The 25,885-nt window shown below is 36.7% G+C and overlaps 1 protein-coding gene across 8 annotated transcripts in view; it reads right to left on the reverse strand.

Moving 5' to 3' along the window:
* Nucleotides 1-25,885, reverse strand: part of LOC106060855 (ras-interacting protein RIP3-like) — a 215,055-nt gene that overhangs the window by 126,931 nt on the left and 62,239 nt on the right. The window contains exon 1 of one of the 8 annotated variants that reach the window (XM_056029789.1): nt 17,312-17,566. The exons of the other annotated variants lie outside the window; for them this stretch is intronic. The gene's annotated coding sequence lies outside the window, so the exon portion shown is untranslated. Of the gene's footprint in view, nt 1-17,311; nt 17,567-25,885 lie in introns of those variants that run through there. 8 annotated transcript variants of the gene reach the window in all.

The following is a 25,885-nucleotide window of genomic DNA, read 5'->3' on the forward strand; positions in this document are numbered from 1 at the left end:
CCATGGTTTCTGATTTTCAGTAGACCCCCTGCTTAACTTATATTGCACTTTTGCAAATTCATCAACATTTTTAAAACTAATTTCTAAATGTAGTGAGTCTCAGAGTGAAAAAGTATATTCAAAGCTGCATTTGAAGTTATACAGATGTCATTTTTATTGATAAAATTTAAATTTAAACCAAATAAAACAACAAAATATATATTTCTTGAATCATCAAACACACTGGAAGTGGTTTTTTTTTTTTTTTTTCTGTAGGGTCATCATCTGTTGCTACGGATATTATGTTTCATATAGAAATTTGTTGTTATATAAAGTAGTCTTTGAAACATTGAATATTAATTAATAAATTCGCTTTAGGGATTCTTGTAAACTTTTTCACAAAGATCAGTTTCTCTTGTATTTCATGATCTTTCATGTGTGGCTCAAATATTGGGTCCGCAGAACTGTTTTCACCAACAGGCGAGTAACTAGCACCAAAACCAGTAAGCCTTGGACAGGCGGGACTCATTATAGCTTTCTACCCACCTAGTAGAAGGATATCTGAATTCAAACCTCTGCTGTCTTGCAACTATAAACATGGGTTTTGTGAGTCAACCCTGAGGAAAAATAAGGAGCCAGCAACCCTTAGGCAGTTTGCAGCAAACAGCGCTATATAATGTCAGGGCCTGCTAGACCACTGATCCCAAACTGTTTATGTCGTTTGAAAAGAATTACATAAGAAGCTTTTAAGACTAAGACTAAGACTGCTTTATTGATCCTTACGGAAATTTGTTGTGATTACAAGGACTCTTTTCTCATATAAAGACACACTGATGTTCCCTTGAACTGTATTGTTGCAAGAAATTCGTTTAATAATATCACATGTAGGTTTGTGTAAAACAGTTTTTAAAACTATTTCAAAGGCAGGTAAAATCAATGTTTTACCTAAAGTGTTTTCCGTATTTGGCTATAAATAAAGAGATATTGTAAGTCATTCACAAACCATCATCTTCTCTTTATGATGTCGAAGAGAGATTTTGTGGGTCTATTCTGAACTTATCTTTTTCAAACTTTTATCTTTTTATCAGGGTGGCATCGTCTCAAATTATCCTCCAGCGTAATTAGTTTCATATCGTCATTAAAAGGCACTTAGGCAACCGCTTGTTTGATAATGAAAGAATGAATCCCAATTTTAAATAATCATCGGTGTACAATATACATTTCTTTTTGTTAAACATAACTTACATATTATGTAGACAAAATTAAGATATTTAAATAAGTATTAAAATTAAATACAAACATTTTCGTTTGAATAGCAGGATAAATACTTAAAAGATTAACTAAGGTACAGATCATATATCAGTGTAGGAAATAATTACATTAATGGGAGTGAAAATTTAAGTCACAAATGAAATGAAATGAAATCCATTATCGTAGACCCCCATGGACATCCCATAGACCCCCAATTTATTTTTTCACTTTCGTAGACCCCTTGGAAGTCTTCACGGACCCCTGGGGGTCTATATAGACCACTTTGGGAATCACTGATTTAGAATTTAGTTGTCTTCTGTGACAAACCCAACACAGAAACTTGGTAGCACGAGTGGGGTCAGGAAGAAAGACAACACTGTGGGATCAGAAGACGTCTCAGAATCTGCTTCCTGACAACCGAAACTAAGAAAGTAACAACCAGACGTAGATGTCTACAAGTAACAGTTAGTTTTTCCTGTTTCTGTACTTTCAAATATTTTCTATTTTTGTTTTCTTCTATTTGTTTCAGAGTAGTTAGATTTAGTTTAGTATATTTGAAAATAATTTGCTTATATTTTCTTAATTGTCATTTTTATTTAGCTTGAAAATTGTTTCTGTTGAGATAGATTTAGTTATTAGGTTACTATTATTGTTAGAGTTTCTTAAGACCTGCAGCCAAATGGAGAGAAATATGGTGGAACCTAGTTCAGTGAAGGGGAGAGACGTGAGTCCCATGTGCAGTGGAGGAGAGCCGGAGGGAATGGAACGTGTCACTAAGGGGATGTTGACTCGACTACAAGCTGAACTTGAGGCATTAAAGCTGGCCTGTCAGCGCCCTCATTACATCATAGAACCTGCTAGAAAAATGATACAGTTCAGTGGGAATGGCAGAAATGTTGAGGTTTCAATTGAAGATTTCGTCAGAGAAATAAGAGATTTATGGGAACTTCGGCCTTACCTCTCGCCTCAAGAGAAGACAGCAACCATCATTGCGAATATAAGTGGTCCAGCTAGAGTAGAGGTAGATCTTCAGCCACCTCATATCAGAAGTGATCCAGAAGCTCTGCTTGATGCACTTACCTCTGCGTTTGAAGTAATCATACCGGTGCGAGAGGCAGAGATTACATTTCTGATGTCGCAGCAGAGAAGACGTGAGTCACTTCTTGAATTTTCTCACCGACTATTTAAGGAGTTCACAACGGCCATAAGACAAGAAAAAAGAGAAGGCATAGAATGTTTCAAGGAGGGAAGATTGAGGGACCAATTTGCCTATGGAATCAGTGATCCTGACCTACGTAGAGAGCTGTTTAAGTTCATAGCGCAACATCCCCAGACAAGCTTTCAAACGCTACGAAGCTATGCGTTCAAGTTGGAGAACTAGAACAAAGATGCAGCTCGAGCCCAAGAGCAGTGGTCTGAGGTTCTCTTAGCGAAATTGGCCAAGCTAGAGAAGCAACTTGAAGAGATAAAGGGGTCAGGCTATAACAGTCTGCCAAGTTCAACTAACCCACTCTCTAGTCAACCACATAGTCAACGCAGACCCACACAAAGACATACGAAACATAGCAACCAAAACATAATTCGACCAACAGCACCGCCGGGTCTTGTATGGTCAAGGACGAAGAGAGGATTCTGCCCATACACTGATGATGGATCACCAGTCTGCACCCAGTGCTGGGAAGTTGGACATGTAAGGCGTCACTGTCAGCAATCACCACAACTCACAGCTGAGGTTCAATCTGTGAGCAATAGTGAACCCATTGTTTCACAGCCAACCCACCAAGTAGAACAACGAACCAGTGAGCAACAAGCTGATGCAATGTACAATACAGATGCAAGTCACTCAATTCAAACATCGAGAAATAGAAACTTTAACTCTGGGCAGCCAAACAAGAACAGGCATAACAGAGTCCAGAGGCCAGATAGACAAAAAAGAAACTACAAGCATTTTAACCAGCCACAAAGACGATTTCGCTCACTGCTCCCTATCACAATTTCTACAGCTTCCCAGACATTATGTTTAGAGAAAGACAGACCACTCTGTATGACAGATGGAACCAGCACGTTACAAACTGGAAAGATACTTGTCGTTCCAGAAGACACTGACAAGAAACAGTTGTTTCGGTTTTCAGAAACCTACTAGGCTGAACGCCCCGGGACGCTAGGGGCTCTGTAGTGGAGTGGATACCTTTTCTGGAAACACCGGCCACCCCGATATCCACGTGACCCTTCCCCCTAGATGGCACCTTGTGTCCGCGCATAAAAAGGCAGACCAACGTGGACACTGTCCATTCGACCGGCATCTCTTGTCGCTGTAGTGTCCGTATGTTACTGGACCTACGTCGTCTCCACTCCCCGTTTGTGTCTGGTTCTAAACCATGTGTTTATATATGGCTGCAGGTCTTTAATGTATAATAAACAGTTTGGAATCGTCCTACGAGTTCCTTTCATCATTTAGAATTTAGTTGTCTTCTGTGACAAACCCACCACATATATATATAATGTTAACTAAAGTTTATCCCTTGTTTCAGCATGAAGCTAAAATAGTATCTTTGAAATCCAAGCGACTGAAATTTTTTTCTAATTTTCAAAACTTTTCTTCTGAAACGCTTGTTTGAGAATCCCTGTTCCATCCTATAGCCAATATCTGTTACACAAAAGTATAATAAGCTGAACTTAGTTTTAAAATACAAACTTTTTTTTTTTGTTTACATTCAACGTAGTCAAGGAGACGAGCCTAATTCTTTTAAATAGGATAATTTAACAATAATTAGGAAGATGACAGAGCAAAGAGAAATCTTTTTAAAAAACAATCTGAATTTTTATAAAGGGCTCCTTTTTTTTTCTTCTTCTCATTGTGAGAGTTATTTAAAAAATATAATTGCGAGCAATGTCATAATTAACATATTTTGTTCCGCCATCAATATTAAATTAGTCCATGTTTTTAGTGAAGCCATTCATCGATTTGAAGATCTTATGTGGAAATACAGTTACATTCAAGTTACATTCAATCCATTTCTAAATCTAGAAACAGTAGTAAAATATGTAAGTAAGAAACACAATAGAGTCTGGAGATGTAGGGAAATAATGGATCTAGTCAATCAGAGCACAAGTTTCTAGGAGCTTAGTCAATCAGAGCACAAGTTTCTAGGAGTTTAGTCAATCAGAGCACAAGTTTCTCGGAGTTTAGTCAATCAGAGCACAAGTTTCTAGGAGCTTAGTCAATCAGAGCACAAGTTTCTAGGAGTTTAGTCAATCAGAGCACAAGTTTCTAGGAGTCTAGTCAATCAGAGCACAGGTTTCTCGGGGTCTAATCAATCAGAGCACAAGTTTCTAGGAGTCTAATCAATCAGAGCACACGTTTCTAGGGGTCTAATCAATCAGAGCACAAGTTTCTAGGAGTTTAATCAATCAGAGCACAAGTTTCTAGGAGTCTAATCAATCAGAGCACAAGTTTCTAGGAGTCTAATTAATCAGAGCACAAGTTTCTAGGAGTCTAATCAATCAGAGCACAAGTTTCTAGGAGTCTAATCAATCAGAGCACAAGTTTCAAGGAGTCTAATCAATCAGAGCACAAGTTTCTAGGAGTCTAATCAATCAGAGCACACGTTTCTAGGGGTCTAACAATCAGAGCACAAGTTTCTAGGAGTCTAGTCAATCAGAGCACAAGTTTCTAGGAGTCTAATCAATCAGAGCACACGTTTCTAGGGGTCTAATCAATCAGAGCACAAGTTTCTAGGAGTCTAATCAATCAGAGCACAAGTTTCTAGGAGTCTAATCAATCAGAGCACAAGTTTCTAGGAGTCTAATCAATCAGAGCACAAGTTTCAAGGAGTCTAATCAATCAGAGCACACGTTTCTAGGGGTCTAATCAATCAGAGCACAAGTTTCTAGGAGTCTAATCAATCAGAGCACAAGTTTCTAGGAGTCTAATCAATCAGAGCACAAGTTTCTAGGAGTATAGTCAATTAGAGCACACGTTTCTCGGAGTTAAGTCAATCAGAGCACAAGTTTCTAGGAGTTTAGTCAATCAGAGCACAAGTTTCTCGGAGTTTAGTCAATCAGAGCACAAGTTTCTAGGAGCTTAGTCAATCAGAGCACAAGTTTCTAGGAGTTTAGTCAATCAGAGCACAAGTTTCTAGGAGTCTAGTCAATCAGAGCACAAGTTTCTAGGAGCTTAGTCAATCAGAGCACAAGTTTCTAGGAGTTTAGTCAATCAGAGCACAAGTTTCTCGGAGTTTAGTCAATCAGAGCACAAGTTTCTAGGAGCTTAGTCAATCAGAGCACAAGTTTCTAGGAGTTTAGTCAATCAGAGCACAAGTTTCTAGGAGTCTAGTCAATCAGAGCACAAGTTTCTCGGAGTCTAATCAATCAGAGCACAAGTTTCTAGGAGTCTAATCAATCAGAGCACACGTTTCTAGGGGTCTAATCAATCAGAGCACAAGTTTCTAGGAGTTTAATCAATCAGAGCACAAGTTTCTAGGAGTCTAATCAATCAGAGCACACGTTTCTAGGGGTCTAACAATCAGAGCACAAGTTTCTAGGAGTCTAGTCAATCAGAGCACAAGTTTCTAGGAGTCTAATCAATCAGAGCACACGTTTCTAGGGGTCTAATCAATCAGAGCACAAGTTTCTAGGAGTCTAATCAATCAGAGCACAAGTTTCTAGGAGTCTAATCAATCAGAGCACAAGTTTCTAGGAGTATAGTCAATTAGAGCACACGTTTCTCGGAGTTAAGTCAATCAGAGCACACGTTTCTAGGAGTCTAATCAATCAGAGCACAAGTTTCTAGGAGTCTAATCAATCAGAGCACACGTTTCTAGGGGTCTAACAATCAGAGCACAAGTTTCTAGGAGTCTAGTCAATCAGAGCACAAGTTTCTAGGAGTCTAATCAATCAGAGCACACGTTTCTAGGGGTCTAATCAATCAGAGCACAAGTTTCTAGGAGTCTAATCAATCAGAGCACAAGTTTCTAGGAGTCTAATCAATCAGAGCACAAGTTTCTAGGACTCTAATCAATCAGAGCACACGTTTCTAGGAGTATAGTCAATTAGAGCACACGTTTCTCGGAGTTAAGTCAATCAGAGCACAAGTTTCTAGGAGTCTAATCAATCAGAGCACAAGTTTCTAGGACTCTAATCAATCAGAGCACACGTTTCTAGGAGTATAGTCAATTAGAGCACTTGTTTCTCGGAGTTAAGTCAATCAGAGCACAAGTTTCTAGTCTAGTCAATCCGAGCTCAAATTTGTAGGAATCTAGTCAAGAAGAGCACAAATTTGTAGGAGTCTAGTCAATTAGAGCACAAATTTCTAGGAGTCTAGTCAAGCAGAGCACAAATGTCATGAAACTAAAAAAACAGCAGACGTTTCTAGACCTCTTGCCAAACAGAGGCGTCATTATTAGTGCGCGGGGCCCTGGGCGAGTGTCGAGGCCCACGAATATTATCCCCACTCGCCACCAGTGCAGTTGTCTAGTTTGAACGATCTGCTTTACGCGCTTTCAAATTTAAGTTGATTTTTTTCCACCATTAAGAGAAAGGTATAAAGCTGACAGAATGCTGAATTTTTTTTTCACTAAAACTCGTAAAAATGAAAGAATTTTTTACAAACTCAAACGTTTATAGTTAAAGAAAAAAATGAAGAAGTTACTAACTTAACAGAACGTAGAAATAGGTCGTTCAAGTTTTGTTTTAAACTTTGTGTTTCTCTCTCTCTCTCTTTCTCTCTCTTTCTCTCCCTTTGTCTCTCTTTCTCTCTCTCTCTTTCCCCATTTCTCTTTCTCTCTCCCTATCTCTGTGCATTTAATACAAAAGCTTACTGAACATACAGTAACGTGAGAACATGTGAATGACTGATGGACTTTATTTACGCCTGGTAAAACTACAATACGCACACACAACAAAATATTTGTTCAAACTAAGCTTTTCATTAAGTGTACGAAACAAAATGAAACAGAAATTGTATGCAACAATACAAAACGTCTGTATTCTTTAATTCATTATTGAAACAATGGAATGCAGAGGTCCACACTTGTGTCTACTATATGCCAGGCTATAGTCTATTTCCAGCTCCATAGGATCAACTTGACATCAACTATAGTTGACTTACAAAACAATAGGATCAATATGACATCAACTATAGTTGACTTGAAACTCAATATGATCACTATAACATCATCTATAGTTGACTTGAAACTCAATAGGATCAATATAACATTAACTATAGTTGACTTACAACTGAAGACCGACAACAACAAAACTTCATAATTCCCCCTAATGGAAATGTGATCAAGCGAATGAAAGCGTCTGTTGGGTCGTGGGTTCGAATTTCGGTGAAGACTAGAATTTTGAATTTTGGGATTTTTGTGGCGTGCCTGAGTCCAACAAACTCTAATAGAGACCTGACTTTAGTTAAGGAAATTAAAGTCTGTTGGTCGTTGTGCTGACTACAAGGCATCCTGCTTGTTGACTGCTGGCTATAGAAACAGATGACCTTAATATCATCTGACCCATAGATCGCAATGCTAGGCCACTCAAGAGACACCATTCACATTGCTAGTTCTAGACTCCTGTTTTAAGTTAAAAGTCACAGGTCCTTCTTTACACCTAGACTTACTCTAATAGGTTTCTGACATTTCCAAAGGACCCATTCATCTCTACCGAAGGACAAGAAAAAGGGTAAAAATTGGCTCATAAAAATCTAGCTTAATTATTCACATATTATCAATGGCAAAGACGTGATTGAGAATTTTATAATAATAATAATAATAATCTTTATTATCCGTAAGGAAATTTCTCTTACAATTTGTGCATTACACCAAACAAAAAACATTATAACTATAAGAAACCAAAGTGTACATTCACACCAGACGCACTCATAATTTACATGTGACAAAGTTTATACCAGATTGTTCTTATTTAATGATTTGATTGCCAGGGGAACAAAAGAGTGTTTGTGTCTGTTTGTCTTTGCTATCGGTGTCTTGTATCTCTTTTGTGATGGTAAAATCACAAAATCCAGACACAAAGGGTGATTCTTTATTTCGAGGATCTTGTTAGCTTTTTTATAGATGTTTGTCTCAAACAACTGCCCAAAATGGTTTTTGTTTTTTGCCAATGATTTTACCAGCAGCATTTAGGATTCTATAAAGTTTATTTTTATTTGTAATGCTTAGATTGCCATACCAGGCACCACTTATTTATTTGTAGATATTGTTCGAGGCCCATAACATAAATATCAATGTCAAGGATTAGACTAGTTGATTTATCAGCTTTGGGAACAATAAGAACTTAAGATTAAATCCCACAGACATGGATCTAGGTCTTTTTATCAGTTGCTCATGTTGGCGTCCATAAACATCGATGGTTTGTGTAGTGTCTCCCATCCTGGTATATAAAACTAACACACTGTAGAGCCGATATATATATATTTTTCTATCACTTAATACTTTAAAACATTTTTTTTTAAACGTGACCTTTTTTTTCTTCTGGAGGCCATTTTAAAAACATCGCTTACTTAGCTCTGTTACCATAGCAACGCTGCATATTTCGTGCAAAAGAAATAACGAACGGTACAATTGTCAGACAAGAAAAGTAATAACTTGCCGAGATATAGACTAACCACTTTAGTTACGCCCCTTGACGCAGCACTGTTACCATGGTGACCATGCCGTAAACAACTATTGACAACTCTATCGACGAGAGTTTTATTTTTACGCGGCCGTCTCAAAATGTCACGGAGCTGCTCTAAATGCAGTATTGTGTTGTTGTTGTTTTTTGTGCTAAAAAAACAGAAAGAAAGAGCAAGAAATTTAAGCCATAACCAGACAATGTAGTAATAACCTGTCTGCCTGTCACCTGGTATGTACTTCAGACTGTGTTGATGAAAGCTTTGGGTTGTACCTCCAAACAAAGTCTTTTCTTTAAAGTATTTCCTTTCAACAAAGTATTTCCTTTAAAAAAGTCTTTCCTTTAAACAGTCTCTCCTTTAAGCAAAGTATTTCCTTTAAACAGTCTCTCCTTTAAGCAAAGTATTTCCTTTAAACAGTCTCTCCTTTAAGCAAAGTATTTCCTTTAAAAAAGTTTTTCTTTTAAAGAAAGTCTTTCCTTTAACAGTCTCTACTTTAAACAAAGTCTTTCCTTTAAACAAAGTCTTTCCTATAAACAGTCTTTCCTTTAAACAGTCTCTCCTTTAAGCAGTTTTTCCTTTAAACAAAGTCTTTCCTTTAAGCAAAGGATGAAGCGAGAAGAAAAAAGATATTTCGGTTTACATTAACGATATAGATCAGTGTTTCCCAAACTGTGTTCCGAGGAACCTTATTATAGCTGTTTCGCGGTCTACTGGAAAAATGAACTAGTAGGTCATCACGTGAATTAATCTAAAAAAAAAACAACAACAATAAGCGCAAGTGTCCCGTTAAATATTCAGAATGTGGAAAGTGCTCCGTTAAGGAAAAAGTTTGAGAACCACTGATCTAGACATTGAACGTAAAGTGTGCCAAAAAACAAGCCAGAATATTAGGAAGAATTGGCAATTTCTATTCTCTATCAATGCAAAGTGAAACAAACAAACAAGAGCTCACTCTTATTTCGTGGGTTTTTAACAATTTTAGAAAGTACAAGTAAAGAATGGGCAGAACTGTGTGTGTGTGTTGGAGACAGGAAAGACCAATGTGTGTGTGTGTGGGGGGGGGTGCTTTGCAGGTCAGAGGTTATTAAGTTGTTTTTTTTAACGTCCGTCAGGTCCTAGAAAAGATTTTTTTTTCGATTTCGAGGTCTGACCTCATTTCACACGCAGGCACCACCTGACCGGAAATTGTAATCATCACTCTGTTGTGATCGCCTCTTTATTGTCCAATTCTCTGTTGGACCGGGGCATCGAACACCGGACAGCTAAATTGAGGACAGACAGTAGGAACAGGGCGGACAAGGGAGGTAAATCTGGTCAAACTAAATGAGATGGTCAAAAGAGAAGAAAAATGGGTGAATTAATACCTTGGTAGCTGGTGAATTAATACCTTGGTAGCTGGTGAATTAATACTTTGGTAGCTGGTGAATTAATACCTTGGTAGCTGGTGAACTGGTGAACGAATATCTTGGTAGGTGAAGATTTAAAACAAGAAAAAGAATTTTAAAAAGGCTAAAGAAAACAAAGATTGACTAGAGTAACACCTTTAGTAAAATCACTAAATTTAGAAAGCCTTCAGGACAGAAGACTTAAAGGTAAAGTAGCAATTATACATAAAACACTGAACCATAATCTTCAAATACAAAAACAAAATCTAATAAAATACTCTGAAAGACACAAAGATAAAGGTACATTCCTCGTCCATATGCTAGGACAAATTTGTACAAATACTCCTTCTTCCCTAGTGCTATTAGAGCATGGAATGGATTGCCTGCGCTAGCCAGGAAAACCAGTGACATGGCAGAATTTAAGTCATTGGTTAATATGCATGACTAAATGCATGGTGCGTAGGACGTAATCATCTTCTTTTTTGAAATAACGTATGTATTATATAAGATAAGAAGAAGATATATATATATATATATATATATATATATATATATATATATATATATATATATATATATATATATATATATATATATATATGCACACACACACAATTACAAACAATCAGACCTGGTCAGGATTCTAGGCCTAATTTTAACATAGTCATTGGACATTACACCAGTGTATTGATTGATGACCTCTGTTTCTGCTAGGTCAATATCGTTCAATCCATGCTCTGGTCACATCAATGGTCAGTAAAGAGTGGATCGAAGTATATTGTCAAAGACGTGTCATTAATGCGGGTATTGACTAGCGGAAAATATTCCACCCGAAGACTTTGATGGGGTTACAATATTAAATATTGTTTATGTAATCTACATTTAGCAGCCCACAAGTGGTTACAAAATTAATATATTTTTATTAAATATGTAAACACGCAAGACCAAACTTATTTTTAAGCAAGAAAAATTTTTTTTTTTTTTTTTTTAAATAATTTACATACTTCCAAACGGTGAACGATAAAATTTCTTGAATAGATGAATCCAAAGTTTTACATAACTAACTATACAAACATCAAACATTCCAATAGAACACATTTTTTTTTAATTTACGTAAAACAATAACGACAAATAAAACACCATAAACACTTTTTTTTGTCATTTCTAAACTGCTGGATTATCAAAAAGCTTCGAGTTGATATTTAATGCAAGAAAAACATTAAAAAACAACATATTTTTTTAGAAGACAATATCTACATTATTGGACTTGAAATAATTAAAAAAAAATTACAAAAAAGTTGATTTAATTCGCGTATCGAACCCGTTACTCCGTAAGCTGCTAGAGTTTACCTATTTTTTAATTCTGCAAGCGAGGGAGACATATTTGTTTGTTTGATTTACTGGTATGTTCATTATATGGACATTTAGATCTAATACTAGACTTAAAGATCTAGTCTATATTAGTTTTACATAAGAATGATGAGCAACGCTTAGAAACTTTAATAAAATTGAACTGCAATACAATTGAAGCAACTTAAAATTGACTCAGTTATCGCATAATGTTACGGTAATACGACTGTCTAGGTCCAGCCTAATTTACATTTATTTTTATTTTTTTATTTTTTTAAAATTATAACGGTTGTACTGGATATTTCTCCGTGTGGCCAACAAGATAGTAATTCTTTACTCAACGATATACATCAACTGTTAAATCTCTAGAAAAATAGTCTTTGAGATCAGCTGTTCTCCCAACCCACCAAGCCTCCATGTTCCTCCAAGGGGAGACTTGAATAGAGGAATTCTAATAATGCTCGGATGTCGGGATAGTATTATTATGTTTTTTTTTTTTTTTTTTTTTACTTTTGCTAAATCCTAAATTTATTTTATAAAATTATCTGACCTTGTCTTCTCGCATCGTACATACTATTTCCACCAGGGACTATATGGCACGAAGCGTATGAACAAAAATTAATTTCATTAGCACAGTCAAGCCAATGGTCTACACTAAAATATTTAGTCGATAGATTAAAGTAACAGCTTTTGTTTTCCTCTGAGGCTCTGACAATACTATTATTAACAGCAAATCTAACTAGAATTTAGATGTAGAACAGGCAGTGCTAGTAGAAGAATTTAATATTTATGACGGTGACCAATATGCATTTCTTTAGGGGCGAGATAAAACATTGAAATTTGAAAACAAAGTTCGATTCAACATTCGTTTTGTTTGGGTCACAAAGGTAACAGAAAGTTAAAAATATCACAACACAGCTGGCTCTTCAGTTGGAGACTAGGAAACAAATAATTACTAATGAACTCACCAGCATTCTATATTCAACATTTCTTCTATTATGTATCCCAAGTCTCTTTGAAAGACGTAGTCTATGTCATTGTGACCAACGGTAAACGAACGTGTCATATGTCACTCACCGAATGTACCAACCATACCAATCAATGTCAGGCAGCTATTAGAGCTTTGTGAATGTAGTGAAATATCGAGTACAAAAAAAACAACTTTGGGCTTCTCTAGGTCTCGAGCACTAGTTTTCTAGGTGTTTAAACTGAAAGCCACAAAGCCCATCCCCTTGCCTTGAGTCGGTTGAATCAAGACCAAACGTCAAAGAAGGCTTTCTATGACTAAATGTCTCGGTTAAATGACTAAAGAAACTAAAAGTAGAGCTGCAGTTGAGCTAGAGATGCTCTTACTTGAAGAGTTCTCACTGGCGTAGCTAGGAATTTACCATCATTTTGGGAGCCCGGGGGATTTTTGAATTCTCCCCCTATCCCCCACAATAGCTACGCCACTGAGAGTACTCGCCCCTAAAAACAAACTCTATAGACTCTTTTATTTCTCTACATTCTAGTGACGTCCGACAACAGAAATTAGACCAAGCATTTAATCAATACCAATATCAACCGGCTTTACTGCTACGAGAACAAAAAAAAGGTCCGTATATGTCCAGTTTCCGAGTGTGAGTCCTCTCTATGTCTGCGAACTTTTCTCTAGGGATTGTGGGTCACAGCTTCAAGAATCGTGTCACGTAAAATGGTCAAGCTGATAATGGGTTTTCGAAATTTGGGAAGAGTAAGATATAGAAAGTGGATTTTATGTCAGTATTGGCATTGACTGGAAATCTTAATGGCCGTGCTGTCATTGCGAGACTGAATAGTGAGAAGACTTCGTGAGAGTACAATCAAATGACATCATTACTGGTTAGGTACTTGATGATTGTGTCATTTTGTTAGTGCTTCTCTTAGTTTTTAATAGTTAGATCAGAGCTTTATGACCCCAAACTTTATTGAATCCTTCTATAAACTCACACTTTCTATAAAGTTAACAAGAAAAACAATATATATATATATATATATAATCCCAAGCTTATCCGCAGTGTTATTGAATCCATTACTTTGTATCAGTCATGTCATTATATGTGTAATACATCTAGACCAACACCAATAATTCTGTGAGAAATAGTTATTTTTACGTCTGTTTCATAGTTTTAACTTTCTCAGTACGCTATGATCTTATCTCTGGACCAGTTGGAGGAGGAGGGGGAGCAAGAAAGGGAGATCTGGGTGGATTCTACAGTAATTAGTTTTTAAAAGCATTTGGAAAGTAAAAAAAAATAATTGGGGGAACGACCTGAATTCGAACTCGTGGGTCACGCCTCCTTGAGCCGATGTGCTAGCCACTCCGCTAGGGAAGTACTTATGATAAGAGAAGATTGTATAGTTATATATTGTTTGTTTTAATTTAGAGCGGTGAGCTATAAAGGGAACTACTTCAGCTTATAACACCACTTTAGTCAAGTACTATTTCTTTCCCTTGCTCGAGATACCAAACAAAATAATTAATTACCAATAGTTAATTAACTAATTTGTTTATTTCTTAAATTGATTCTTGTGTTGTTAGGTGAGAGAAAGAATTTTGAAAAATTTCCGCTAGAGATTGGGTGTCGGAGAAATGACGGTACCAACATTTTACCAGACAGAAAGACAGAGTTAATATAAATAGAAGTTTTGTAAAAATGACATAAACGCTTACTGCGCGACAACAAGCTTTATTAAAATTTCAAAAAAATAATAAATCACTCCAATAATTATACAATACTTTATACATGGAATCAAAGAAACTAACAATTATATTGTATTTTACTTTTTTTCTTATTACTGAGTAGCAGTAATTTCCCTTTTGCATATGGCCGGCCCCGTGATAAAGTAATAAAAAGATGAAATCTTTGGTATTTTTTTTTTTAACTGTTTAATCCTTTATTACAAGAACACATTGAACAAGCCGAACATTAGCAAGTATCAAAATGAATAAATTATAATCAATCATTAACAAACAAAAAAATATCAGGGGGTCCCAAACAGGTAGAATGTCATCTTTGTGTGCTGACTTGCATCACTCTATAATTTAAACGCAAATTAATTGTCTCAATATAACAAGGTTAACACATTTTTAGACACATTTAAAAACCAATAAACTAAATACCGTTTGCATAAATGTGTTGAAAATATGTTAAATAATTTTCTCCCTTGATAAATAGTCCCCGTTTTAGTTAATATTAATAGTGAAAAGTTGTAAAAATGTTTTAATTTTATGAAAAAAAAAAAACAAAAAAAAAATGTTTGCATTTTTGATTTACAAAAATAAATTTTTCGCTTTCAGAAAAGAAAAACTTAGCCGTCTGAAAGATCTAATACAGTGATGCCCAAACTACGGCCCGCGGGCCAGATCCGGAACTTCCGGAAAAAAGTGAAGACATCTTTGCTTTTGTGGAACATACGCCAACAAGATTCAGAAATGTTTCTGTTTTTAAAACTTATAACAAAAATTCATTTGCAAAATCGAAACATAAAAAGTTATGGCAGCATTGTTGGTTTTAACCGCCAAGAAAAAGATCGCTAAGCTACGCCTAGTTGAATGAGTCAAGCGGCTGACGAGAACAAAGAGACAAGAAATGAGTGAGATGGGTCTAAGGTAAGGGCAAGTTACAGAGCTGCTCAAAGTATGAGAAATGTTGCGTAAAAAAGTGCTTTCTAGCAGGGGTGAAAGAATTAGTCCTGGGTAAAAAAGCAGTTATCGCATTGCAAAACTAAATGACAGAGCAGCAGATTTTGAAATGTTTTTACTGCCACTGAGAATTACCCCGATAGATCTGCAACTGTAATTGATTGACTTACAAAGCCAGACATCCCTGTTTGAGAAATTTAGAGCGATGCAGACAGTTAATTTCTTCGCCTGATGAAACTTCAAATTACCGAAATGAAGTGTTAAGGACGATCACAATGTTTACAAGCACTTCATTGAGTAGACAAACCTTTCAGTAATAAAACGGATGAGACCGAGCTTACGTAACCTCCCTACGTGTGTAAGTTGGCCTAGTAGTGCTACAGGTTTCTAATAAAACTATTTAAAATAGAATTATTCTCTATTTCATTTTTTTTCATCTATTCGATGATGTGGCCCGCGACACGAGTGTCGGAAATTAAAACGGCCCGCCTGGAGAATAAGGTTGGGCATCACTGATCTAATATATCACGATATCGAATTTTTAATATCTTTTCCAGTTATTGAGATCAAAATGGGACGGACGGACGGATAGACAGACAGACGATATAAAACTTTCGGGGGTCGCTAAAAGTTGTATTACTTGTTAAAATATTTAAATATAGCATTCCATGTTTGATAGAAGTATGCTTCTGCTATCGCCAGGTCAAAGAAATGATCTTAAGTAGGCTTCCGTTCGGAAAACGTTTGAAGGTCATCAGTTTTTATCGAAGCCCCCTTAACGTAAAAGAAGACTTTCTCCTAGGGTTAAAAAAACAAAACAAAAACAACCCACACATATTTTCGTTTGAACTGCAAATAAACCTTTGCATTATCACCGTTAGGCGCCATAATTCAATCAGAAAGATAACTCTCATGATTAAAGCGCACCGTGGGTTACGTTTCCTGAAAGTATTCTCTAGGCAAGTGACTCGCTCTTCTCTAAGACACTTTGAACATGTTGGCTCTTGATGAGCTTCCGGTCTTGAACTTGAGACAAGAGAGTCAGATTGTCTAGAGAAGTTCGTTCAAAACGAACATTAGATCTAGAACATAGAACTTTTAGTGAGAATTGAAACAGCACTGGGAATGGTTAGATTCAATTACTTTATTGAAGTAGTCAGACTTGTTGGAGAGACAGATGGAGTAAAAGAGAGAGAGAGAGAGAGAGAGAGAATGACAGTTAAAAAAATAAATAACTAAGGAACAGAGACTTAAGTGTCCAATGGGTCCATCCATCCATTTTGTTTTCAAAGCATGTTTTCTTTTCTTTTTCTCCCGAAACATTTCAGATTTACATATACGACAGAGTTAAAATAAATATCAATTTAATAACAAAGAGAGATAGAAGTAAGCGATGAGAGAGAGAGAGAGAGAGAGAGAGCGCGAGATAGAGTGTGTAGGTTTGTTTGACCTGAATTGTCCATTCTTCAATACATAATTTTGTTTTCTAATCCATCAATCGCGATCTTTAAAAGCAGACATAGATGTACAATACTATCACATCTGAAAGAGATCCTCCCCTGGTCCCCCCTCCTTCCGTGACGCCTCTGCACGAAATGCAAACAGACCTAGCGATGTTCCGAACATAGATGTTCAATGTATCGGATGTTCAACCACTCTATCTAACTTTTCCCACCATGTTTATGTTCATCTAACCTTTAAAATACAACCCTGTTCATGTACAGCCTCGGTTTTCTTTTTTTTTTTTTACCATCTCGTCGTCGTGTCGTGCGCATACCACGTGCAGATGTTCAGCGGAAATCGTCAAGTTGCCGTCTTCTAAAGAGCTCATAACCTTACGCACTTTCCATAAATATCTAACATAATGTAGAACAAATAGAATCTTCGCAACAAGGTTTTAGAACCATATAAAAACACACACACACCAAAAACAAAACGATGGAATCTCCTTAGCAAGATTGTAATCTCAAAACTTCTTGACCTAACACACCTTTGAAAATTACCGACTTAATGTTTGTGAGTTAAATGCTATAACATAACTTCATAACTCACCCTTAACAACACACCCTACAGAGGCGTGTTAGCGAGGTTCCACTGTCTTGCCATGACGTAGTAAACAAGGATAATATTTCCATCCAGTGAAAAGACAACTCTCTTTGGAATCAAAAGAACGCACATAGAGAAACACAGATATTACTTTCGGTTTCAGCTCGCTCTCTACACCGGATGTGACCTCGACTTAGACTGAGCACGCGCATTGTCTTGTTATTGTCGTTTTTTTGTTTGGAACCTGCCCCACTGCCACCAGACTTCTTCGCGCCACAGAAGTGACGCGCAAAGCTTCAGTTCTTGTCAGCGAGAAAATGTTCAAAGTACTGTGATTGGATGAATCGATTAGACAATGGAAGCATTTTGTTTTTGTCCACGTCGGTGACCAATCGATGGACATGATAGAAAAGAGTAGCGGGCGGATGACGGTACATAACGACTTCTATTATAATATTAACATACTATCGAACGGCAGATTAATTTGGAGTAATGTCGAACCAGGAAAAGGCGGGAACTTTCGAGTAGTCGATTATAAAAACAAGGGAAGACAATCATATTCAATAAATATTCTAACTAGCGAAAGCTGTCCATGTTAAGTGTCACCAGAGAATGCTGATCATGTCCTTCAAAACTTAATTCTTTACCAAGAGGCCAGAACAAAACACTGGCTTCAAAGCACCCAATAGAAAGAACATTATGTGGAGAGCTGGCTGATTTAGATCCTCTGGTATATTGGTCTCTAGTCATCTGAACGCTGCTCCAACATAATAATGAGAACAAAGGAGAAGAATTAAAGGTACTCACAAAATGTCACGTCTGTTACGTTGTATGTTTAGTGATAGGAACGGTACAAGAACTTTTGTCAAACTGCACATCTAGTTTCAAACTTTCTATCTAGTGTAAAGTAATTATGTACTATAGAGACACACCATAGTCGACGCGCTTTGAACGCGTCATGTCAGTGATGTCGTGTAGTGAGGACTTTGATTATTTACCGACTGTTGGCACTTGACTCTTGTGGTAACTACATCGTTTAGTGACCAAGACTCGACTGTAGCCTATTCCCTATTAATAAATGTCTGGGATGTTCTAACATTGTGAACGTAGACACTAAAAGTTAATTTGAACGTCTTCGTGTGTGTCCCATTCGCAAGAGAGCTTAGAATACTTTCACTCAATCCTACACGCTAATCTAGTTTCAAGGCCTTAAATGAGTCAACATCCTATCACATTGAAGGACACGTTTATATCTAGATTTAGTAGTGAAATCGATTACTAACAGGGAACTTTATATTAAGTAAGGAACATTATATCTCTTAAATAGATTTATATTTAGCTGGAAACCTAATATGTACATAAAAAAAATTTGTTCAAGAAACCTTTTATCTATGAAAGATTGTTCTTTGGCTCGAATCCTGATGAAGAAAGGACATTCTAAATCTCTAGATTTTTAGAATTCCTTTGATTTCTCCTAATTCTAATGGGTAACTCTTCGATGTGTCCCAAAGAGGTTCGAGATAAATCCCTTTTATTATACTTTGACCCGGGAAAAGATTTTATCCCGTGTGCAGGATGAAGGATTGGCTCTTCACAGACCCTCCTGTCTGGAGGACCCAATCAACTAGGTGATCATGTAATCACATCGTTTGTCCATGGGTCACGGTCCCTTGAGCCATTGCAATGGGTTTTCCCATCCCATGCGAGGCCGGAGACTGAGCCAACGAAGGGGACAAACTCCATATTCCTATACTGTTCCTGACATTGTTGAAACTTAAGTAGATTGGTCATTGTGCTGGCTTCATGCCATCCCCGTCATGCCAAAATCAAATAGATGATCTTCACATCACCAGCCCCAGTGATCGCCAGATCTAAAAAAAGATTATATAGTTTTATACTGTCAATAAGAAATAAACTCATTTATTTGTAAGCAACCAAAGTACTCAAATCTGGTGGAAAACACTTAGCCGTAAAAGTGCTGAACACATGCGTCCCATTTCTTTGCCAGAACTGAAGAGTCGTGGCTGAACTAAACGAGGTCGACATGAAGGGGAGATAAGTGGCACGGGTCCAGTGCAGAATGCGAAGTATTTGTATGTCAGTGCTTTTGTTTTCTGTTTGGGATGGTTTGTTGTGATGGGCAGTGTGTAATGTGTGAGATGAATGTATGTTTGTATGAGATTATTTTTACTTATCGCTAATTCCCCAGTGCAGATAGTCGGTAAATATTCAGTGTATTTTGGTTCAAGTATGAAGTTTATAGCTCAATGAAGTTTGACATTTGGCCAGTGTTTGGTTTCACCTTTCGGTACGATTTTAATCATAAATAATGAGATAACTTCTTTTATCTTATATATTACAGACGTTACTTCAAAAAAGAAGATAATTACGTCTAACGCATTTCACGTGTCAATCTAGTCATACATGTTAATCAATGACTTACTCTGTCGTTGATTTTCCTGGTCGATTCAGGCAACCCATTCCATTCTCTGATGGCACTAAGGAAGAAGGAGCACTTGTAGGAATTTGTTCTAGCGTATGAAATAAGAAATGTAATGTAGACCGGAAGTGAGACAACATTTTATGTCAGATAATTTGCATATATCGGTGTAGTGTAGACATCTCAACGAGTCATCGCTGAGTATTAAGTGTCACTTCTGCTACTTTCTACTACAGCAGAGGTTCTCTCTTTTTTTACTTGGGGACCCCCTTACATAGGCGAAACTTGCCATCGGACTCCGTAGTGAAAAAAAACAACATAAATGCATTGTAAATAAATTACAAATGTAGAAAAAAAAAACGACATTTTGTTGAAGGAGTTTTTATTGAAATTATAACTTTTTGTTGTTAAAAATATAATTTTAAAAGCTGAGCATTTGGATGAGGTTGATGAGATTTAATGAGTGTATTTATGTTTGACTCAATGTTTGTAAGTAGAGACCTCAAGTCTCCAATTGCTAGTCTCTTGTATTTGTGATGACGTTCAAAACGACGTGAATCCTTAGACTGATCAATAGAAAGACGGAAAGACAGAATACTTTTTTTTTACAATTACCCACAACTCGGAATATAAATTGTAATCTGTGTGTGTAACCAGTACACTTGTGATACTAAAACCTACGAGTTAATTAGTCTTTGTATCATGCAGTCTATATGACTTTCCAAAATCTTGCCTTTTGCTTGAAACTTTGGATGTCAAGGGAATTTGGTAGCGGAAGATCATCAGACGTGAGTTGAATTGAATAAACCATTTCCCCCCTCTTCCCCAAGACAACATCCTGGTTAAGCCAATGTATACATCTACTCGAATTTTTTAATGATAAGCCAATAGATTCAGACTAGAAGATGGTGCGCAAAAAATTTCTAAACATTCATTTGTGCAGTAGTTCAATTCTGACTCATAGTAACACTGAGGCACACTTGAACTTGGAACATTTCCAAGGGCAAAGTTTTGTAACGACTTCATTATTTCAATGTCAATGTTGATGTCGTACAATTTCATTTCTAACTTCGCAAGTCGCCACATTGCCCCAGCTTTTATCTGTGTTTTTGTGGCCAGTTCAAACAATAAACTGGCTTGAGTTTCCCCCTTCAAATGTACACTACAGATGTCAAGCACATTACAGATGTCATGTACACTACAGATGTCAGGTACGCATCATAAGTAAAAATTCACAACAGATGTCAAGTATATTATATATTGTTATATAACAGATGTCAGGTACACAGTAATTGTAAATTGTAAGATGTTAAGTACATAACACATTTTTAGCGGCCCCCGAAAGGGGAAAAGACGCTATTAGTTTTGAGCGAAATGTCTGTCCGTCTCTCCGTCTGACCGTCTGTCCGTCCGTCCCGTTTAGATCTCGTAAACTAGAAAAGATATTGAAAATCCGACATGGGATTTTCAACTTCGGAATCCTTTGGCGCCTCTGAGTCCACCCAGCTCCAATGGGTACCTGATATTAGTTGGGTAAAAGTAAAGGCGGTTGGTCGCTGTGCTGGCTACATGACACCCTCGTTAACCGTAGGCCACAAAAACAGATGAACTTTACATCATCTGCCCTATAGACCACAAGGTCTGAAAGGGGAACTAGTTAGGCCAGGTTCACATCTAACTTTGCATTCACTTGCACCTATCCTTTGATCTGCTGTACCGTTGGGGCACTACACAAGATCTGTCAACCTTCTTTCTCCATTCTTATCTCTCATTTGTCTTTCATATAATTTCATTTGGATGTTCTTTCTGAAAATATTGAAGCCTGCCTGGGTGGACCACTTCGGTGGCCGATTTTGAGTTTGTGTTTCCACACAAACTGTCTTTGTAATCTTGTTTAATTTTGTGTTTGTTTGTTGTTAATATTTTGTTAATGAGGACAGTATGTAATAAAAATTATACTTAAAAGAAAAAAGAGATCTTATAAGCAAGCTGAAACATTTAAATGGGCCCTCACTTTACTAAAAGTAACATTTTTACTTTCAACATGTAGGCCTTCTTTTACACTCATGTCCGTCATGTAGTCTTGTTTCTTATTCAACCTGGTATTAGCCTAGCTAGATAGATTAACGAATCTTTGAGTATATATTGAAACAGAAAGTCAATAAACAATTCGAAAACAACCAGCTAGTAGTTTGGTAACTTCGCGCTCTAGCTTAGCTCCCCTGGACTTGTACTTACAAGCAGCAACATGTAAGCATATCACGGGGACAATGAGACATGTGTGTGTGTGGTGGTGGGGGGGGGTGAGAGCTTTAGCTGACCGAACTATCAACAGAGACATGCTTTGGAGTGCTCATTATTGAAAATTGTCTATTAGAAATAGCTCTTGAGTGTAAGGGATGACAATCGTGTTTCTTATGTCCCTCTTGTCATAGGAAACAGGAAGAAGAGAACATAAACACAGACATGCGCATACAGATACATAACTTTCCTGAATCGTCAGCAGATACAAATGTATCCATCTTGGAAGTAGTGGCAACCAAAAAAAAAACCAAAAACATTAAAAAAAAACTCAAAAGATATTTTCTAGACATAATGAAGAGAAGACGGGACATTAACTTTGATTTTTTTTTCTTCTCTAGTGGCAACCAAAAAAAAACCAAAAACATTAAAAAAAAACTCAAAAGATATTTTCTAGACATAATGAAGAGAAGACGGGACATTAACTTTGATTTTTTTTCGCTTCTCTTGTAACTCCAAAAGTTAGATATCAACAGATGTAAGGAACTAGACAGTATTATGAATAATAATGAAATGTAATTAGAAACATAATTTGATTATATAATGAGCAGACCTACCACACAGAAATAACGTAGAACGTATCCCCATGACCTGCTTCCAACAGAGAAGGGTTCACACACTCACATCAGGTAAAGAGGGGCCGAGAAATAAAGAGATACAATGAAAAGGAAAAAAAAAGAGATAAAAGAGATAGGAAAGGAAAAAAGGAGTAAAATATGAACACACAAAAAAAAAAAGACATAAAAAATACACTACCTCCATAATACAACTTTTAGATTATTTATTAATTATTTTTCTCTTATTTCTCTCTCTCTCTCTCTCTCTCTCTCTCTCTCTCTCTAATGCAAGACAGATATAAACAAGGTTACAAAGACAGCTGGTGTGGAAACACAAACTCAAAATCGGCCCCCGAAGTGGTCCACCCAGGCAGGTAAAAGGCAGGTTTTAATATTTTCTGAAAGAACATCAGAATGAAATTCTATCAAAGACAATTGACAGAGAAGAATGGAGAAAGAAGGTTGACAGATCTTGTGTGGTGTCCCAATGGGGCCTAACTGATAACTTATATTGAATATCTAATTGATCTAATTGTTTTGTAAAGTGTCAATCTCTTATTCAGATCCTCAAGAAAAGAACATTTCCGTAAACAATATTTTTCATTTAGTTACGTTTTCGGTAGCGAATGGGCGGCGCTGCAGTTCACGTGACAATATAAAAAACTACTTATTAATTGTTGTTTTAAATTATGTCCAACTTATATGCATACTAAATAGATTTTTTCTCTTAAAAAATGTAAACATTTTTTTTTGTATAAATGTAGTAAATAGTATGAAATAATTTAATTAACTTAGCAATGTAAATGTAAAAAAGTTTTTGACAAAAATCTTAAACTATTTGTTTAGTGGCCCTTCTGGTATTGTTAGAATGATTCCCGCCCCCCCCCACTCGTCCCGTGTTTATTACTATTAATAGTGAATAGTTGTAAAAGTGGTATATTTTTATGAAAAAACTGCTGGCATAAGTGATTTTAAAAAATTAGATTTATCGCTTTCAGAAAAGAAAAAAGTAGCCGTTGCATCAGAACTTTTAATGGTAATAAATATTATAGGTTGAATTTTCATATTTTTTCTAGTGTACGAGTTATAAACGGAACGGACGGACAGACGGACATTCTACAAAAAACTAATAGCGTCTTTTCCCCTTTCGTGGGCCGCTAAAAATGGAATGTTTTTTCTTACTCCGACTCATTCCCCTTCCGTTTTCCCAGAGAAAGAATCCTGGTTAAGCGAATCTACTAGATGTCAAAATATTCCAATTAGACTCTAGACTTAGAGAGACGATGCGCTAAATGTTCCTGAACATTAATTTATGAAACTCTTCAATGAATGTGGAAATAGCCGAAGTCATATAGTCATCTTAAGATAAATAGTTTCTTGTTCTCTTGCCAATTTTAAATTTATTATTTTTTATACTCCCAAAAATGATAACAGTCAAACTAGAGTTTTCCAAGTGTGGCCAACAAGCTAGTAATTCTCTTCCCAACGATCTACATCAGCTTCCTAATTTCTAGGAGAATTGATACAGCCGTGTTCTTGTTCAGAGTCGAGTTTTGTCCCCACCCTTTTCCAGGTTTTATTGTTATTTGAGAGAAGGTTTCCGTGCTGCCTTTTCAAACACAATAGAAAAAAAAATTGAGTCTGAACTGGAACTTAAAAGTTTCAAAGTAATCCGAAACTTGGAAGTAGGAGAACTACAAGATTCCACCCAGACAGACAGCTTTGTAAAAAGACAGAGTGCACGAACCAGGAATATGAATGTCTTTGGATAAGATGAACATGAACTAGAATTGGGACGTAAACAGTGAATTTTACTTTTTTTTTTCAACCACCACATAAAATGCTTACGTCTGCTTCAATTTATCTTTCACCCTTCCCAAACCATCCAGAGAATAAAATAACTGATCCATAAAGTAAAATTCCCCTTTCAGACCATGTGATCTATAGGGCAGATCTGCTTCAGTGGCCCACGGTTAACGAGGGTGTCATTTGGCCAGCACAACGACCAACGCCTTTACTTTTCCCCAACTAATGTCAGGTACCCTTGAGAGCTGGGTGGACTCAGAGGCGCCCAAAGATCCGAAATAAAAAAAAACCAGTCTTTACCAGGATTCGAACCCGTGTTCAGAAGCCAAGCGCTTTACCGCTAAGCCACCGCTTCTCCGATCCATAAAGTTTACAAAATCTTAAATGAAAACTTTATAAGTAACAACATCTTGACATCTCACATCTTAATATTTTAAGTCTTAATATCCAACATCTTAACATCCCACATCTTGATATCCACATCATAACATTCCAAGTCTTAACATCCCATGTCTTGACATTGTCGCTGGCCGACATAATCTGGTGTAGACATTTTTGGGTTCATTCTACAAAATGTAATAGACAATTAGAGTTCAATATGCCCCTTGGTTTATCTCACCCATTTAAACGCTCACAGACATTTTCACCATATTTTTGCGTTAAATGAATTTTACTTTGGGATAATGTCCAGCTCTACAAAATGTATATATTACACTAAAATAACTGAACACTTTTTTCTAGCCTTAGCCAGCGTTTAAATGTAGTTGGTGTCATAAATATTAGAGACAAATGATAAGAATAAGTGCGTAGGTTTGGTTGTGAAAGAAACAAAGTTTATTCTGTACGTTGTTTGAAACAATTTATTTGTTATATTTACCAAACAAAACAACAAAAAAAACCAACTAGATTTAATTCTTTGACTTTCTTAAAATATCTCGGAAAATAAGTTTTCTCTTTCCAGTGAAGAAGTGATTAACCTGATGATTTGTCATGGCAGTCTATGACCACGTCACCAGGCAAAAACGTCGCATACGTCACCCAGCATCTGGAACGTTCTGTAGCACTCCATGAGTGGGAGTCGAACGCAATTAGAACAGAAAACAATTCCAACCTGTTTGTGAGCCAACGGGGTAGGGGCACAGAGCCCTAGGTCAAGGTCGCCACGTGCCGAGCCTTGTGTTATCGTCAGTCATAGTTGAGTCTTTCTAAGTGTTTACCCTCCGTTTCCTAACAGCCAAACCATCGACCTTATCAGATAACGGACAATAAAAGAGGGGAGGGGGGACAGGCATTTCTTAGCGCTCTCCTTGACAGTTACCGGTAAGTTCACCTCTGAGCGAACGTTTGGCGCCGTGCACTTAGGGCGTTTATGTTCTGGCCAAAAGTCAAGAAATACTTTGAATGCAGAATGCTCTTAAATCTAGAGCTGTCATGGCACAAAGACCCTCCAACTAACTATACAAATCTAGTTATTTT

The sequence above is a fragment of the Biomphalaria glabrata genome, chromosome 5, assembly GCF_947242115.1.
Source record: "Biomphalaria glabrata chromosome 5, xgBioGlab47.1, whole genome shotgun sequence".
Classification (NCBI taxonomy): domain Eukaryota; kingdom Metazoa; phylum Mollusca; class Gastropoda; family Planorbidae; genus Biomphalaria; species Biomphalaria glabrata.